The sequence below is a fragment of the Lepisma saccharinum genome, unplaced genomic scaffold (assembly GCF_977018435.1).
Source record: "Lepisma saccharinum unplaced genomic scaffold, izLepSacc3.1 HAP1_SCAFFOLD_50, whole genome shotgun sequence".
Taxonomy (NCBI): Eukaryota; Metazoa; Arthropoda; class Insecta; order Zygentoma; family Lepismatidae; genus Lepisma; species Lepisma saccharinum.
In genome coordinates, this window is record NW_028142905.1 from 33,265 (window position 1) to 50,013 (window position 16,749).

Genomic DNA, 16,749 nt, shown 5'->3' on the forward strand with positions numbered 1-16,749 from the left:
CCCCAAGCCCCCTTCCTCGGTCCGGCGTTCTGAATTGTGCACGGTTGCATGCTCTGATGTTTGATCTGAAAAACAAAACTTATCCAAAGTAGATTGCTCCCATCGTGCCCGAGTTATAACAATTTTTCTCCAAAAATGCAAATTACCTATTTTTCGTAAAAAAAAGTAATCACATTTTGACTTATTATTCAACTTGTATGGCACACAAGAACATGAAATATGTTTCATTCTCTTGAGAAATGTATATTATTTGAAAAGAATACTAGTTTGCGACCTCTCCCCAAAATAGCGTGGCAAGAAGGGGCAAACTACAGATTTTTACGTTTTTTTTCCATTGAAATTCGGGGGTCGTGCCCCCAAGCCCCCTTCCTCGGTCCGGCGTTCTGAATTGTACACGGTTGCATGCGCTGATGTTTTAGCTGCAAAACAAAAGTTATCCGAAGTAGATTGCTCCCATAGTGCCCGAGTTATAACAATTTACCTCCAAAGAGTGTTCGAATTTAAAATTCCCGCCGAGAAGCCCGAACGAGAGAAATATATCTATCTATCTATCTATCTATCTATCTATATCTCTCTCTATCTATCTATATCTATCTCTCTCTCTCTCTCTCTCTCTCTCTCTCCTGCTATCACTGGTTTCTGGTGCCATGATTGTGTTGCGCATAAAAGGGGCCTAAAAGTTGAGGCCGAAACTTGCGAACGAGATTTCCTGTTCCCGTGCAGAGATCCATAACGATATCTTTAAATATAAAAAAAAAATAAAAAATAAAAATTCAATGAAGACGAAATTCCCTGACATTTCCCTGACTTTTTTTGACACCTCAAATTCCCTGACTTTTCCCGGTTTTCCAGGTTTTCCAGGTCTGTCGCCACCCTGGTTTGGATCTTTATCTTGCAAAAATATATTTTCGGAGCACCGAAAAAACCAAATATGTAGCAGTAGGATTCGAAAAACAGACACCTTTCAATCTGGTATGGGAGTTTTCGCAACAAGGAAGATTACCCGTACGAATTAATTCTTCACAGATTAGAGAATTTTGTGTTTTGAAATCTGATTTACTTAATTACGTCGAAACAGGTCGACGAATTAATTATCACGTCACAGGGAATGTTACTGTCAGTGCTGTAAATTTTTTCGGAAAACGTTGTATTTCCATCTATCAACATTCCTCACCGGATGCTTTTATTTTTACACCCCCGGAACTACATTTATTTTTTTTTGAACTTTTCACACCCTTAAGAAAATTAATGAACGAACGTTATTATAAATTACAACCACATATACAGACTTTTGTGCATTGTATCGAAAAGAATATGTTTTCAGAAAGAAAAGAAGTACCGGAAAATCTGATAAGCCATTTTCACGTTCTCTGGTACAACGAATTGATGATTGAAATATATCTTCAAAACAATCTTGGACATTCATTGTTATTATAAATAACTTTATTATCCATTATGTATTTTTACTGTAAATTTATATCTTTATATGTATATTATTAAATTGTAAATAAAACATTTGAAAAAGGTTAAACATTTTTTTTCTCTATTACAGTAGAAATGGTACATTTTCCAAACATTTTCAACTGCACAGGTTTTTTTTCACATTTTTCGATTCACTATGTTTTCTACATTTCTTTTTCTCTACCGAAAGTTTCACACTCTCCAATTTTGGACACCCAAATTCTTCAATATTATCTACGGTTAACGTACTCATACGTTTTTCTCCAATACATTTTTCCAACCATTTAGCTTTTTCAGTACCTTTAACATACACATTTTCATTTACAAGTACAGAATATAAAAGATCTCCTAACTTCTCATACGGTACCCAACCATTTTCCCAGGAGAGTCCGTGTTTGTTTGCACGGAGCCAGTAATTCACACGACGATATTTTTCACTTAGAAAATGTAGACCGTATGGAGGTTTTACTAAATAATCAAATGTACATTCAAAAGGAGACTTCAATATTCCGACTTCTTTCCACACAAATTCACCGTCTTTTCCTCGTAAACCTTGAACGTCCAAAAAATATACATCCATTGTTCAACAGGTAAAAACTGTCAATGTATTTTTAATAGATCCACGACATATAGCACACTTATCGAGTTGTGAGGCACGGAGAACCACTATATCACAAACATTCAAAAAACAGATTTTACAAATCATTACAGAATCTGCATTTTTTTCAATAACACTTCTTACAGAGTTTTCTCTATTACCACAATATTTACATTCGGCCTTATAATGTAGTAATGCAACACTTCGTATAAAACTACAATGGGGCACTGATGCCAGATGTCCTATAAAAGGACAATCTTCCGATGTCCAATCACAAAATCCATAAAAGCAATATGAACACAGTACTCTATCACCGTGGCCTGAATAGTAAAAGCCTGCAGTCACTAACTCTTCAGGTGTCTGTTGCAATCCTACAGGCCACTTTTCGTAAGTTTTGTATCGAGAATCGACTGATAGGTAGTTATTACCATGCCCCGAAAATCGGTAGCAAGGGTAACTGAACACTTTCATACAACCTTAGTGACAATGAAGTTCGACCAGTCACAAATATAGGAGTGCGTTGTGAAAGAAGGAGAACACATGCATATGCTGAACATATTTTATTCAGCAGGCTACATGGAACAAAGGAAAACATAAATTTCCGCTGCAACGCAGCAATGTATGGTGTCCACACAAAATAAAAACTTTTCGTCCATCTACACGTGACATTGATGTTCGACCACTGTTAGAGGGGATCCTGTTTACCATGGTGTGACGCCGCCCCGTCGGCGAATAACTGTGGCAATGCGTCGGGGCATGCTGCGGACGAGTCGTTCAAGGTATTCCACATCGATGCGGTGCCATTCCTCCTGCAGGCAGGCGATAAGAGCAGCCACTGTCGTGGGTCCCCTCTGTTGCACACGTCGCTTAAGAACACGCCACACATTCTCAATGGGCAAGAGGTCGGGACTCGATGGTGGTCATGGCAGAGTTCGCACGTGATGACGAGTCAACCATTCTCTTGTCAGCCGCGCTGTTTGAGGCCTAGCATTGTCGTGTTGAAAGATGAGACGCCGCCTGTGGAACAGGTGCCTTCGCACTGTGGGAAGATGCCGCTCCAGTATGCGTGTATAGCCGTGTGCATTCACAATGCCCTCACGGACGTGTAGTGGGCCAACCCCAGATGCCGTCATGGATCCCCATACCATCACTGACGCAGGTTTCTGTACCCGACGTGCATAACATTTTGCTTCATTCTGTTCCTCCTTCCGACAAATGACTGTTTTCCGTATTTTCCCGTACACAACATTGAAAATGGATTCGTCCGTCCACAAAACCCTGTTCCATTGCCGAAATGTCCATCCCCGGTACATTCGTGCCCACCGTAGTCGATTGCCTTTGTTCAACATGGAAAGGAAGGGCTTACGTTTCGCCTTGTACACACGGTAACCGCATCGCTGTAGGTAACGGCGAATGGTTCTGGTTGACACTTCAATGTGAAAGCGTTCTCGAGTCCACAGTCGTAATTCGGCCACAGAAACATGATTGTTGGTCTGGATATAGCGCCTAAATATCCGTAGGTCACGCACGCTCAGCAGGCGTTTTCGACCGGGGCCTTACCTGGCTCTGTAGTACTCATATTTTGGTGGTGTTTGATGATGCAGTGGACGGTTGACTTGGGTAAGTTCAGTTGGCGCCCTATTTCCCGTTCACTGAGTCCATCCCGTTGCAACTCCACCACTCTTCTCCTCACGGTGTTGTCAATAGGTTTGCCCCTGGCCATGGTGACGATGCACTGCGGTTCCTCGGTGCACAGCACGCGCTTATATACGGCGGACTCCCTTATCGTGTCCGTGACGTCATGCTTCCGTCGAATGCGCCACTATCTGGAATTTTGCGTATGGGTCTGGTGCCTGGTCGAAGTTCAATGTCACGCGTACAGTTCCCCGTTTTCGTTCTTTACGTGAACTTGGGTGCAATATGCTGGGATCACGATTCTTGCCTGCTCACACGCCTCCTCTTACACACATGCGTCACTTCTGCGGGTCACCCATTCCACCGCCTATGCCTCTGTGCATTTAATCACGTATTCCTTTCTGGTCGAACTTCATTGTCACCAAGGTTGTAAATCAGTCAAAGAAAAACAATCTGATACAATAGGTGATGGGGTTCCAGGTATTGGCGATAACGGTCCCGGTACTGTATCTTCTACATCACTATCGAACAGAGATCTGGAAAAACCAAGACGATTCGAAGATACCACTGGAAAACAGGGATGTCCTTCTAATTTACGTAGTAGAGAACGGTTGCAGGTAGTATACCACAAAATAGTTCTGTTCACTAACACGGCAAGCCACTCTTTCACCCTTTGTTTTAAACCTTCAGCAATCTCATCTTCATCCTTTCTCTGAATGAGTTCACACGAACATCTGTGACTGGGAAATCCTGTTCTCCCATCCGTAAACTTTTTTCTTTCCACTATCTCCTGCAACGTCTCGCAGGAATGATGGACTGCTTCTCCCGATCTATTGAACAGGTAACATCCGCACCATGGAGCTTCACGTAGTGCTACGTACATAAACGGGAAATGTTTCAACACTCGCTGTACAGCCTCACGATCGGTATCGATATCGCCGCAGGATTCTATAACTTCCCAAAAAATTATTGTAACTTATCTCGTAGAAATTCAGAGCTTTCTCTGGTAACGTTATGCAATGCTCTGCCATTATGACACACTCTCGTTCTTTTATACCGTCTACATATATATATACCCTTCTTCCTATTACGTCATTTTCCTTAAACATGTCCAAATAAACAATTTTTTGTATTCTTAAATTAATACAACGGTCTTTGAATCAAATGAGTCAGCAACATTTTCCCGGCTTCTCAAAGACAGGTTGTTAACCTCTATACTGAATGAGGCATTAAGTTCGAAAACCTATATCAACCTCTGTGCCGAGAAACAAACATAATAAATAAAAGAAAATAGTAAAAACATTCCCCATTCATTATCTATAACCTTTTAACTTCTTATCTATCTCGAACTCCACATATTTTTGGAACCCTGCCAAATAATAACAATGTCTGCTAGTACACTTGAGAATTAACACGACTCGGGAATTTCCTGTCACGTGACTTTCACATGATTTTGGCAGGAATTCTAAATCTATAACCTTTTAACCTCTACCTCAAACTCCACCCATTTTTGGAACCCTGCCAAGAAATAACAATGCCTGCTTGTTCACTCGAAAATTAACCCGAGCAGGGAATTTCCGGTCACGTGACTTTCACGTGATTTTGGCGGGAAATTCTTAGAATCGACCCGAATCAGCAATTTCCAATCACGTGATTCACACAGCATTTTCTAAACATCAACCTCTTATCTATAACCTTTCACCTTTCTCAGACAACACTTTATTCATCATTCAAATGACTCAGTAATTTCCTGTCAGAATCAAGCTCGGGAATTTCCCGTTACGGGTCAAAAAACTCTTCAACCAATCAAAACACAAAACACCTATGACGTCATCATCTCCTCATCCAAACAACCAATCATAACTCTCACCCATATCTCAAACCCCGCCCATTTCTGGACTCCCTCCAAAAGTAAACAATGCTTGCTTGTTCTCTCGCCTTTATCATCGATTGATCTTTCATCGATCTTTTACAATCAATTGATTTATCGGACCAAATCCGTGAACATAACTATTAAGATAATTCGAAATTACGAGAGTACTTGTCCAAACGTTTCAAAGGTTGGAAATCAGAGAATCGAGGTTTTTATGAGCAACACAAGCGTCAAGATCAACCTATTATCGATGCAATCAGTGGTTTTGGTAAAGAGATTAAGAGTGTTACACAACAAACTAAAAACCTCATTAATGAATTGGTACCTCTTACTGCTAAAAATTATGCAGATTTCCCTCCTACGCCATTATCTAGTATCCACACTCCTCTGGTACTTAAGGAACCACCTGCTAAAGCAGCTATAGAAGAATAAGAGAAAATCGAGTTGGGTCTCCTAGCAAGGGATTACCTGAGTACTGGAAACTTCGAAAAAGATGAAGTATTTGGATTGTATCCGACTATGGAGGCTAATGAAGGCGAAGTATGGAAAATTGGCAAATCTAAAGTTACATTCAAAGGGGACAACATAAAAATTAATTTGGGTGGGAGAAACAGCTGGTCCAGATATCCTGGTACCGTTGGGCTATGGGAGTTTATTACCAAAAAAGAACAAAAAAAATTTTACAGAAGATGATTATCAAAGTTACTCTGAAATTTTGACACTCTCTGATGCTTAAAGTTATGTTGTTCGCCTATGCTCGGTGTATGCTTAGTTATAGACTGGAGGGCCCTGTGTCGCTTGTTGCTTCGATCTAAAATCTCCCTTAACGGAACATACATACCGAAGAGACAGGCAACAAGTGACCCGGAAGTTTCAAGCTGAAACGACAAACGACACTTCGGTCAATCTGCATGCACTCACCGTGCGAATAACAAACCGAGACAACACGGTATTCAGTCCGAGCATCATGCAAGTGACAAGCGGCAAGTGACAATCATGCAAGTGACAAGCGGCAAGTGACAATCATGCAAGTGACAAGTGTCGTGTCGCTTCAGTTCGAAAGACTTCCTTTATTTCTGAACATTGCTTTCCAAAAGTTGTGTGTTGCGTGTTGCATTGATCTGAAAGTTCAATCAGTGAGTGATCTTTTTCACTACTGCTATAATTCTTATAAGAACTTCTCGCCCGACCCTGTCGCCGAGTGGTTAGCACATCGCGCTGCGACGCCAAGGGTCCCGGGTTCGAATCCCGGTAGGGCTTGGTTGTTTGTGAATGTCCATTCATCAATTTCATCAATTCATCACTCATCCCCATCTTCGCAAATTAGCCAAGAGGCACAAAACGCGAAGTAAAATAAACTAAATCAAATAAAAAAAATAAAAATAAATTATAAGAACTTCTGTTCACTGTGAAAATTGATCGCTTTCCTTAAATTCTAAGCTTGCCGCCAAGAAGCAACAAAAACTATTGTTCTAAATGTGTATTGTGAACAAATAAAATATTAAGAACTGCAATTTTTAGTTCATTACACAAATAAAGTAATCTCCAGTTCTTACTATTGATAAGTATATCTTTCTATAATAAAAGCTTTATAAAATGTTTCAAGGGAATTAAAACACATCAACTTTTAAAAGGATAAACAAATAATAAATTTTATTAAATGTATAGCCCGCAATATTCTTCGAACAGTTTACAATATTTTCTTAAACTGCCAATTCACTAACAATTTATTCACAAAAAACGGTTATCTGAATCAGTGTTTTATGAATTGCATTTGTATCTAGAGTATTATTACAACATAAAATTAATAAAGTTGAATAAATTTAAAAATGGGAAATAACGATAGGAGTAGTGTAATTGGGTTGGTACAAAGTCATAATTTGTACGAGGCCTATTATTTTTATTAATTTAAGCACAATGGAAAACCTGTTTTGATTATGTTTTTGTCGATTTTATACTATTGCAAATCTGTGATTTTTCATCTCATACTTCGTACTTGAAACGTTTATATAGGAACAATGGAACGTTCTGTCATCCTCATCTTCGCGATTAGTCAAACGTGTCACAAGGATGAAACTGCTATTGCTTAACTTACGAGGAAAATAAGTTTTGTAGGAATTCCCTTGTCAATATAAATATCATGTTACTATCTTTAGTTTTTTCTTAAATATGTGAAACTATATTACATTGAATATTAATTAATTAATTAATTAATTCTCTAGCCTTCTTGAATCCGAAAGTTCATAGTTACAATTCAATTTATTCTTATCCTAAGCAAGATCTATATATATAAATATATATATACATACATATATATATATATATACAGGTATTGGACAAAATAATGGAAACACCTGTGGAAGTCGAAACATCATGTATTAATATGGTGTTGGGCCACCTTTAGCATGCAATACAACTTGGATTCGGGACGGAATAGACCAATACAAGTCCTGAATGGTGGTGAGTGGAATTTGAAGCCATTCTTCATGCAACACAGCCTCCAGCTCAGGTAGAGACGAAGGAGGTGGAAATCGACGCCGAACCATGGATTCCAAAACAGCCCACAGAGGCTCGATGATATTCAGGTCTGGGGACTGGGTGGGCCAGGGAAGATGTTGAACCTCATCAGCATGCTCTGGAAACCACTGTTGAACAGTACCAGCAATATGAATGGGGGCATTATCATCCTGGAAGATGGCATTCCGGTTTGGAAATAAGGTTTGCACCATTAGGTGGATCTGGTTACCCAAGAGTTCTCTATACACTGCTTATGCGACCCGACTGTGTAATGTGACAAGGGGGCTGCCGAATACCATGATATAATGCCCCAGAGCATAATAAAGCCACCACCATGTTTGACAGTCGGGCGGTGACAGTCCACATTGTATGCTGCCGAGGGTGTTCGCCATACAAACACGCGTCCAGTAGTGGGGAAGAGGGTAAAGGTTGACTAGTCTGACCAAATGACATGTTTCCAGGCCTCAAACGTCCAAGTTTTGTGGTCATTTCATCATGCACGTCACCTTCGAGCACTCGTCTCAGTTATTAGGTACTTGGCAATAGCAACAAGCCCATGGATACCCATTTGATGCAGTTCCCGCCTCACTGTTTTGCATGACACGGGGTGTTTAGATGCTGATTAAGTTCTGTAGTCACTTTGGAGGCTATTGTTTTCTTCTGCAACGTCACAATATGCTTCAAGGCCCGGCGATCCCTTTCCTGCAGCTTCGTCTTTCAACCACTATTGTGCTTAGCAGACCCTGTTTCACCGTGCACTGTATATGCGGTCATGACTTTCGAGACCATGCCTCGTGTTACACCGCATAACTTCGCTGTTTTGCTCACAGATGCTCCAGTGAAACGGGCACCAACAATTAGATCTCTTTCAAACTCCGTCAGGTCGGCTATACTAGTCACTCACTACACCTGAACAACGTGCACTACCACACTGCCTCACTATACTGTCAGTGCACAGTCCATACTACCTGCAAGAAACAAGAGAAGGTTGATTTTCGCCGTGCTCAGTATTACCAGGCACATTGAAAATATGTCCCACTTCTGACTCGTGTTTCCATTATTTTGTCCAATACCTGTATATATATATATATATATATATATATTTTAATTCCTTAAATACGAAACAAGAAGACAGAGAAAAGTAACATGAATTAAGCCTTCCTTTCATTTCCTTTTTAATATCATTTTTCATTTGTTAGTATTACTCCTAAGTGTTTGAATTTGGAAAACTGGTTCAAACAAGTTGTTATCACTTAGTTTTTAGCCTGTAAGCACATATTTTTAGATTTCTCATTGCTAAGTTCCAAACCTATCTCCTTATCTGATTTGAAAAAATATTTTAGCATTATTCTTAATTGTATTTACATCATTCACCACTAAGTATACATCATCTGCATATACTAACCGTTTAATTTTAGTACTTCGATAGTTTCTTTTATCTTCCTAACAACATATTATAAGGCAAAATTAAAAAGCAACGGAGATAATGCATCATTTTTTAATCCATCATAAATTGTATATTTGTCAGACATTTTAACAAGATTCTTAGGTATTCCAAATTCAAATAATTTATCTCTTTAGCTTCTTAAACTTCAATCAAGTTAGTTTCTGGAACTATAGGTTCTGCTGTGCGTACTTCATTTATTTCTGATTTATCTCCTTTATGAACATTTAAAAAGTCATTAAAGCAATTCTTCCATCTTTTTAAAATATCGCTTGATTCAGCCATTTTCTATTAAGTTTACTTTAGGTTGCCAGCCCTTTCTAAATCCATTTGCACCTCTGATACTTTTATTTCAATTGCGTTAATTTTACTTTTCAAGTAATCTCTTTATGTTACTTCTAAACATGCTGTTCTTTAACCACCTAAGTCTATTTCTATTAGGTTATGCGAACCATTGCTTACCTTTTCTTGGTTTATATATTATTTACCTGTTGATTCTATTCTACTATGTACGTGCTTCCCAATTCTTATTTAAGTCTGTTTCATTTAAATACTGCAGAATAAAAAAATGTACAATACTATAGGTTGAAGTTCATTATGTGGAAATAAGTTTCATTTTTTTAAAATTCATTTTATGCCAGGGATTGTAATTTTTAAAGTTTATAGAGTAACATGTGCTTTCATAACTAACTAACTAACTTCTTAACCCAAAAATTCATAGCTGCAACAACAAAAGCCTTCCATCTGTCCCTATCTTGAGCAAGATCTATATACTCTTCTCCATCCCTACCAATTTCCTTTAGGTCTATCTCAATGTTGTCCTTCCATCTTCGTCTTGGCCTTCCTACAGGTCTCTTACCATCAGGTCTCCCAACAAGAATCCTGTAAACTCCTCTTTCCTCTCCCATTCGTGCCACATGACATGTCCACCTAAGTCTTCTTGATGTAATTATGTAGTTCTAAATTATGTCACCTTCTCCACTCATCTCTTTTAGGTCGAACTATTTTCATAACAATCTTATTTTCAAATACTCTCAATTTATGTTCCTCTTTCAATATAATGGATCAAGAATATCACACATTCCATGTTTATAAGTAATCACATTTTTAATAGAAAGCGTATCTTTTATCAATGTTTCATGATATTTGGTTGCCTGCAAAAGTTAAACCGTTTATCTCCTTGTTCTATCACGATAAGGAACTCAAAATATAAAATTTTCCTTATCCTCTGCTTACACATTTTCTCTTATCTCACAATCTCTATCTCGATCAATTATATCCCTACCTCTTAAAAACATGTTCCCTACCTTCTTTAAATATACAACAATCGGAGCAAGGGTCAAAAAACAAAGTAAAATAAAGCAATTTACTCAATTAAACACTACAAAAATAAATGTACGCTGTGTGTTTGTGTTAAAACTCTAAAAACATCCATAAACTCAAGTCACCTTCTTTGGAAAAATGAGTGCAATTAAGAAATTATTAGCCCCGTCTAGTTCGCTACACTTTTAGACATATAGTAGAGTGCAGGTACATCCCAGCATCAGGCACGTACAGCAGAACTGTGTTCAACCAAATAGACGAATAGCTGTATTAAAGTTCAAAAAATTCAACAATTGCCTCTGCTTTAAACATTCATTTGTTTAGTTAGCTCAAATCATGTAACCATACACCACACACTACACCGCTACAGACATAATACTACACATGGAGACACCAAAAACACTACTTAACACCAAATCAAAAAAGTAGACGAGTTGATGTTGCACTGTGTAACCGTTTATCTGTGGTGTAAAAAACTAGACGCACATAAGTAGTGAGAATATATTATATTTATAACCTCAATTTACTAATTGAGAAAATTCCCCTTAGAGAACCAATCAACACAATTCACGTGACAAGAAGAAAGTTCGCGCCTCAGTCAATGCGATGAGTTGTGTGATAATGCTGTCTGTTTCCGCGTTTGACTCATACCAATCATCCGTATATCGTCTCCTTCCTTCCCTCGCCTCATGAAGCTCGTCCATCCTATCGGCCAACTTTTTGCCTGCAGCCCGAAAAAGAGAATGGGGATTCTACAAGTTTTTCATACCGCTTATTTTGCGAAGATTGTCCATAAAAATCATCTCGCACGGTGGACGAAATTCAGGAGCTATTTTGCTTAAGTCGACGAGCCTCGCGACATCCTCACCTCCGTCGAATGTGTACGCAAAAATCTTGTGCAGCAGTTCGAGTGGTAAGTCGGTTATACGAGTTGTCATTTTCACAAGGTGTTATTTAAATAGAAGTTTCTCGGTATTTATATATAAATTTTCTCAGGGAAAAATAAAAAATTCAATACAAATATAAATTCATAAAAATTCAATCTGTGCGAAAAAACGACTTGAACCACCTTCAAAATAAAAAAATTGTAGCTATTACGATAAAAATTTCACCTATGTTATTTATACAGAATTTCCAGAGACAACAAGTAACATCTGATCACACCAAAACTCAAGCTGATCGAAATTACTATGAGAAAAAAAATCACTTGATACACTTTTTTTAAACTTAAAAATAATAAATAGTATGTAGCTTTAAAATAAATTAAATACTTAACTTTTAACACTGCAACAACACATCCGCACTCTTCAAAACACTCTCACGATTCTGACTGATCTGCAATGCGAAAACCCTTTAAGTAACCTAAGCGCGGATGAAAACATCCGAAACAGTAAGTCAATCAGAAGACACCCATCACGCCATAGTCAACAACACGCTAGATAAGTTCTGCGTAATAACTTGTTGCGTAAACAATGCGCAATAGTTTACCTTACGAACCATCGCAATGTTGCGTAATTTAACTCGAAAAAAATTATGACACTCGTACCAAGTGTGAGGTAAAAAAACACAGATTTCCAATAGTATAAAATCGACAAAAACATCAACAAGTAGGTTTACCATTTTTGGTTAAATTAATAAAAAAAATAGGCCTCGTACCAAGTGTTCCTTTGAAGCCCTAAAAATACACTAATTGTACTTATAAAAAAACTAGAAAAACCCACAGGAGTCTGTCAAGTAAACCGGAAGTAGACCGGAAGTAAATTTGTGTAGGTGTAAGTGGGTGTGCGTGGGTGTGGGTGGGTGCGTAGGTGTGCGTGGGTGTAGGTGGGTGTGGGTGTTACGTACTTTAACTCGAAAGACATTATGACACTCGTACGAAGTATGAAATGAAAAATCACGGATTTGTAATAGTAGAAAAACGACAAAAACATCATCAAAATAGGTTTTCCATTGTGCTTAAATTAATAAAATAATATTACTACAGTTTTAAATTTACCACTTTTAAACATAAAGTTATCCATAAATATACCTGGTCTTTTCCAGATGGTAAAACTCATAATCAGATAGATCATATTCTCATTGATAAGAGAAGGCATACTAGTATAATTGACGTTCGTACACATTGAGGTGCTGACTGTGCCAGTGACCATTATTTAGTAATTGCTAAATTAAGAGAAAGACTCTCGGTGATAAATCATAACCAACAAAATCTAAAAGTTCTAAAATTTGATACAGGAAAGTGTACTGATGAAAGAATTAAGAAAGATCGCCAAATTAAACTGTCAAATAGATTTGATGTTTTGCAGGATTTAAATGATGATGAAAATATAAATGAAACAGACGTAAATAAGAATTGGGAGCACATACGTAATGCAATAGAATCAGCAGATAAAGAAAGTATAGGATACCATAAACCGAGAAAAAGTAAGCCATGGTTTGATAATGAATGTCATAAACTAATAGAAATAAGAAATCAGGCTAGACTTAGGTGGTTAAATAAATCTGATGATACAAATCTAAGCAATTATAATAGAATAAAGCGAGAAGTTAACCGCACGTTTATAAGTAAAAAAAAGAGATTACCTGAAAAGCAAAATTAACGAAATTGAAACAAACAGAAAAAATAAAAATATTAGAGATTTATATAAAGGTGTAAATGAGTTTAGAAAGGGGTGGCAAGCTAAAGTAAACTTGATAAAAGATAAAGACGGTGATTTTCTAGCTGACCCAAGCGATATTCTAAAAAGATGGAAGAACTACTTTAATGACCTTTTAAATGTCCATGTAGGAGATAAATCAGAAGTAAATGAAGTACACACAAGTTCCGGAACCTAACTTGACTGAAGTTAAAGATTCTATTAAAAGGCTAAAGAATAACAAAGCACCTGGCATTGATTTAATACCAGCTGAGTTAATTAAATATGGTGGAAATTCATTAATATGTCAAATCCATAAATTAATTTGTTTAATATGGAATAAAGAAGAAATCCCTCAACAGTGGAAAGAATCCATAGTTGTTCCTGTGTTTAAAAAAGGTGATAAAATGAACTGCAATAATTACCGTGGAATTTCTCTACTCTTAACAACATATAAAATATTATCTAATATTATTTTAACAAGACTAACCCATATGCTAATAAAATTATAGGTGACTATCAATGTGGATTTAAACGTAACAGAACAACTAAAGATCAAATTTTTCACATCAGACAGACACTAGAAAAAATGTGGGAATATAATCAAAATGTCCATCAGCTATTCATTGATTTCAAAAAAGCATATGATTCGGTCAAGAGATAAATTATATAATATATTAGTAGAGTTTGGAATACCTAAGAAGCTTATTAGTATGATAAAAATATGCACCAGTGAAACACAAAGTAAATTTCGTGTGGGTATTAATGTGTCTGACAAATTTACAAGTCATGATGAGTTAAAACAAGGAGATGCATTTCTCAATTGCTCTTTAATTTTGCCTTAGAATAGGCTGTAAGGAAGGTAAAAGAAACTAAAGAAGGACTAAAATTAAATGGTGTGACTTAGTTGTTAGCATATGCAGATGATTTAGACTTACTGGGGAATGATATGAATACAATTAAGAATAATGCTAAAATATTTTTCAAAGCTGCTAAAGAGATAGGTTTGGAAGTTAACAAAGAGAAAACTAAATATATGCTTACAGGCCGAAACCAAGTGTTAGGTAATAATCAAAATCTAATTATTGATAACAACTCGTTTGAACCACTTTCCAAATTCAAATACTTAGGAGTAATATTAACAAATGAAAATTATATTAAAGAGGAAATAAAAAGCAGGCTTAATTCAGGAAATCATGTTACTTTTCTCTTCATAAACTTTTGTCTTCTCGTTTAATATCTAAGAAACTAAAAGTTAAAATATACAAAACAGTAATTTTGCCTGTAGTATTATATGGATGTGAAACTTGGTCCCTTACATTGAAAGAGGAACATAAATTGAGAGTATTTGAAAATAAGATCCTTAGGAAAATCTTTGGACCTAAAAGGGATGAGGAGACAGGTGAGTGGAGAAGGTTACATAATTTAGAACTACATAATTTGTATTCATGTCCAGATGTTATTAGAAATGTTAGATCAAGAAGACTTAGGTGGACAGGCCATGTGGCACGAATGGGAGAGGAAAGAGGAGTTTACAGGATTCTTGTTGTGAAACCTGATGGTAAGAGACCTGTTGGAAGGCCAAGACGAAGATGGAGGGACAACGTTGAGATGGACCTAAGGGAAATTGGTAGGGATGGAAAAGAGTATATAGAATTTGCTCAAGATAGGGAAAGATGGAAGGCCTGTGTTGCTGCAGCCATGAACCTTCGGGTTTAAGAAAGCTAGGGAGTTAGTTAGTTAGTTTAAATTAATAAAAATAATAGGCCTCATACCAAGTATGACTTTGAACCAACCCAATTACACTGCTGATATGTTTCGAAACAGTATTAAAAAATAATAGATATTCGTTCACTACTCTTTGTATGATACCCTTCATAAGACGAAGTAAACGTTGGTCTGGGTTTCCAAGGTAACTACTTTATTCCAAGTAAATTATTATTATTATTAACTGTTTAATTTTTCTGTATTTTTTCAAGATTCTAGATTGTACCAGCCATCTGTCTCGTCTCGTGGCTTATCTCTCGTTTCGTTAGTAACACTCCAGGTCATGCATGTATTTTATTTATCATAATTGCAAAGTTAATCCATCAGTGGCAACTGAACAGTTTTTGCATTACCATCTGTGCGAGAGTGTAGTTAAAATGTGGGATATTTTTTCGATTTAAAATATGTGTTATTTATTGTTATGGGGGTTTGGAAAAGTGGTTTTCGTATTTGAAACTGAACGCCCCCCCACGAGAAATTATTGGTAATTTGTCTCTTCACAGTAATACCATATACCAATGTATCAAGGTCTTATACATTGGTCTATAGTATTACTTTTGTATTGTAATATATTTTGCCTCCACTGAATAACACAAATTTATGAAGACTTATAATATTTACCAACCAGAAGCATCAATAAAACACATTTACGTCTTATTTTATTCCAATTAATGATCAGCAGTTGTATGTAATTGTTTGCAAGAAAATTTCCGGCAGAAAGTAACTGTAAAAGTAACTTACAGTTACTTTTCAAGCACCAGTAACTGTAACTCAGTTACTTTTTAAAGGAGTAACTGTAACTGTAACTCTGTTACTTTTTAAGCAAGTAACTGTAACTTTAACTAGTTACTATTTAAAAAGTAATTTTCCAAACACTGTTATTCACAAAGTAGTCCAGTGCCACGAAAGTATTGTGATGCATTGAAATACCATAAACTAGGAAGTCTTAGTCTATGGAAATACATATGGAGGTAGTATATATGACCACAAAAAAATACGCCACCTCCCTCGCTATTAAATTAGCTTAGGCCATAACAAAAGGTTAATTTGGGCAATAAAGAGGCGTAATCAGCTTAAAAAAAAGTAAAAAAAGCTTGGGATGAGGTTAGTTTAAGTCACAACAGATTTCGCCATTTCCTGAAAGCGATGCACCAGTTTTATTTCCCATGTTAAATCCCATAAAAACAAAACAACAACAAAATTAAACACCTCGTGAAAGGCTACAAGGGGGCCAAAACACCCTGTAAAAAGCTACAGGGGTATGCGACTCCTTCTATTAGGGTAGTTTAGGCCATAAAATATGAAGAAACCCTCCCATAGGTTAGATTACGTCGTAGGCGTCGATCGTGGTCCTTTCGGTTGCTATGGTAACATGAGTTGGCAACACTGATTCGGTTGCTATGGCAACGTGTCGACTGGGAATATTCCTTGGAGATTTGTAATGCTATAAGCGGGCATTGGTCCGACTCTTGCATGCAGGGTATTGTTGCGTTTC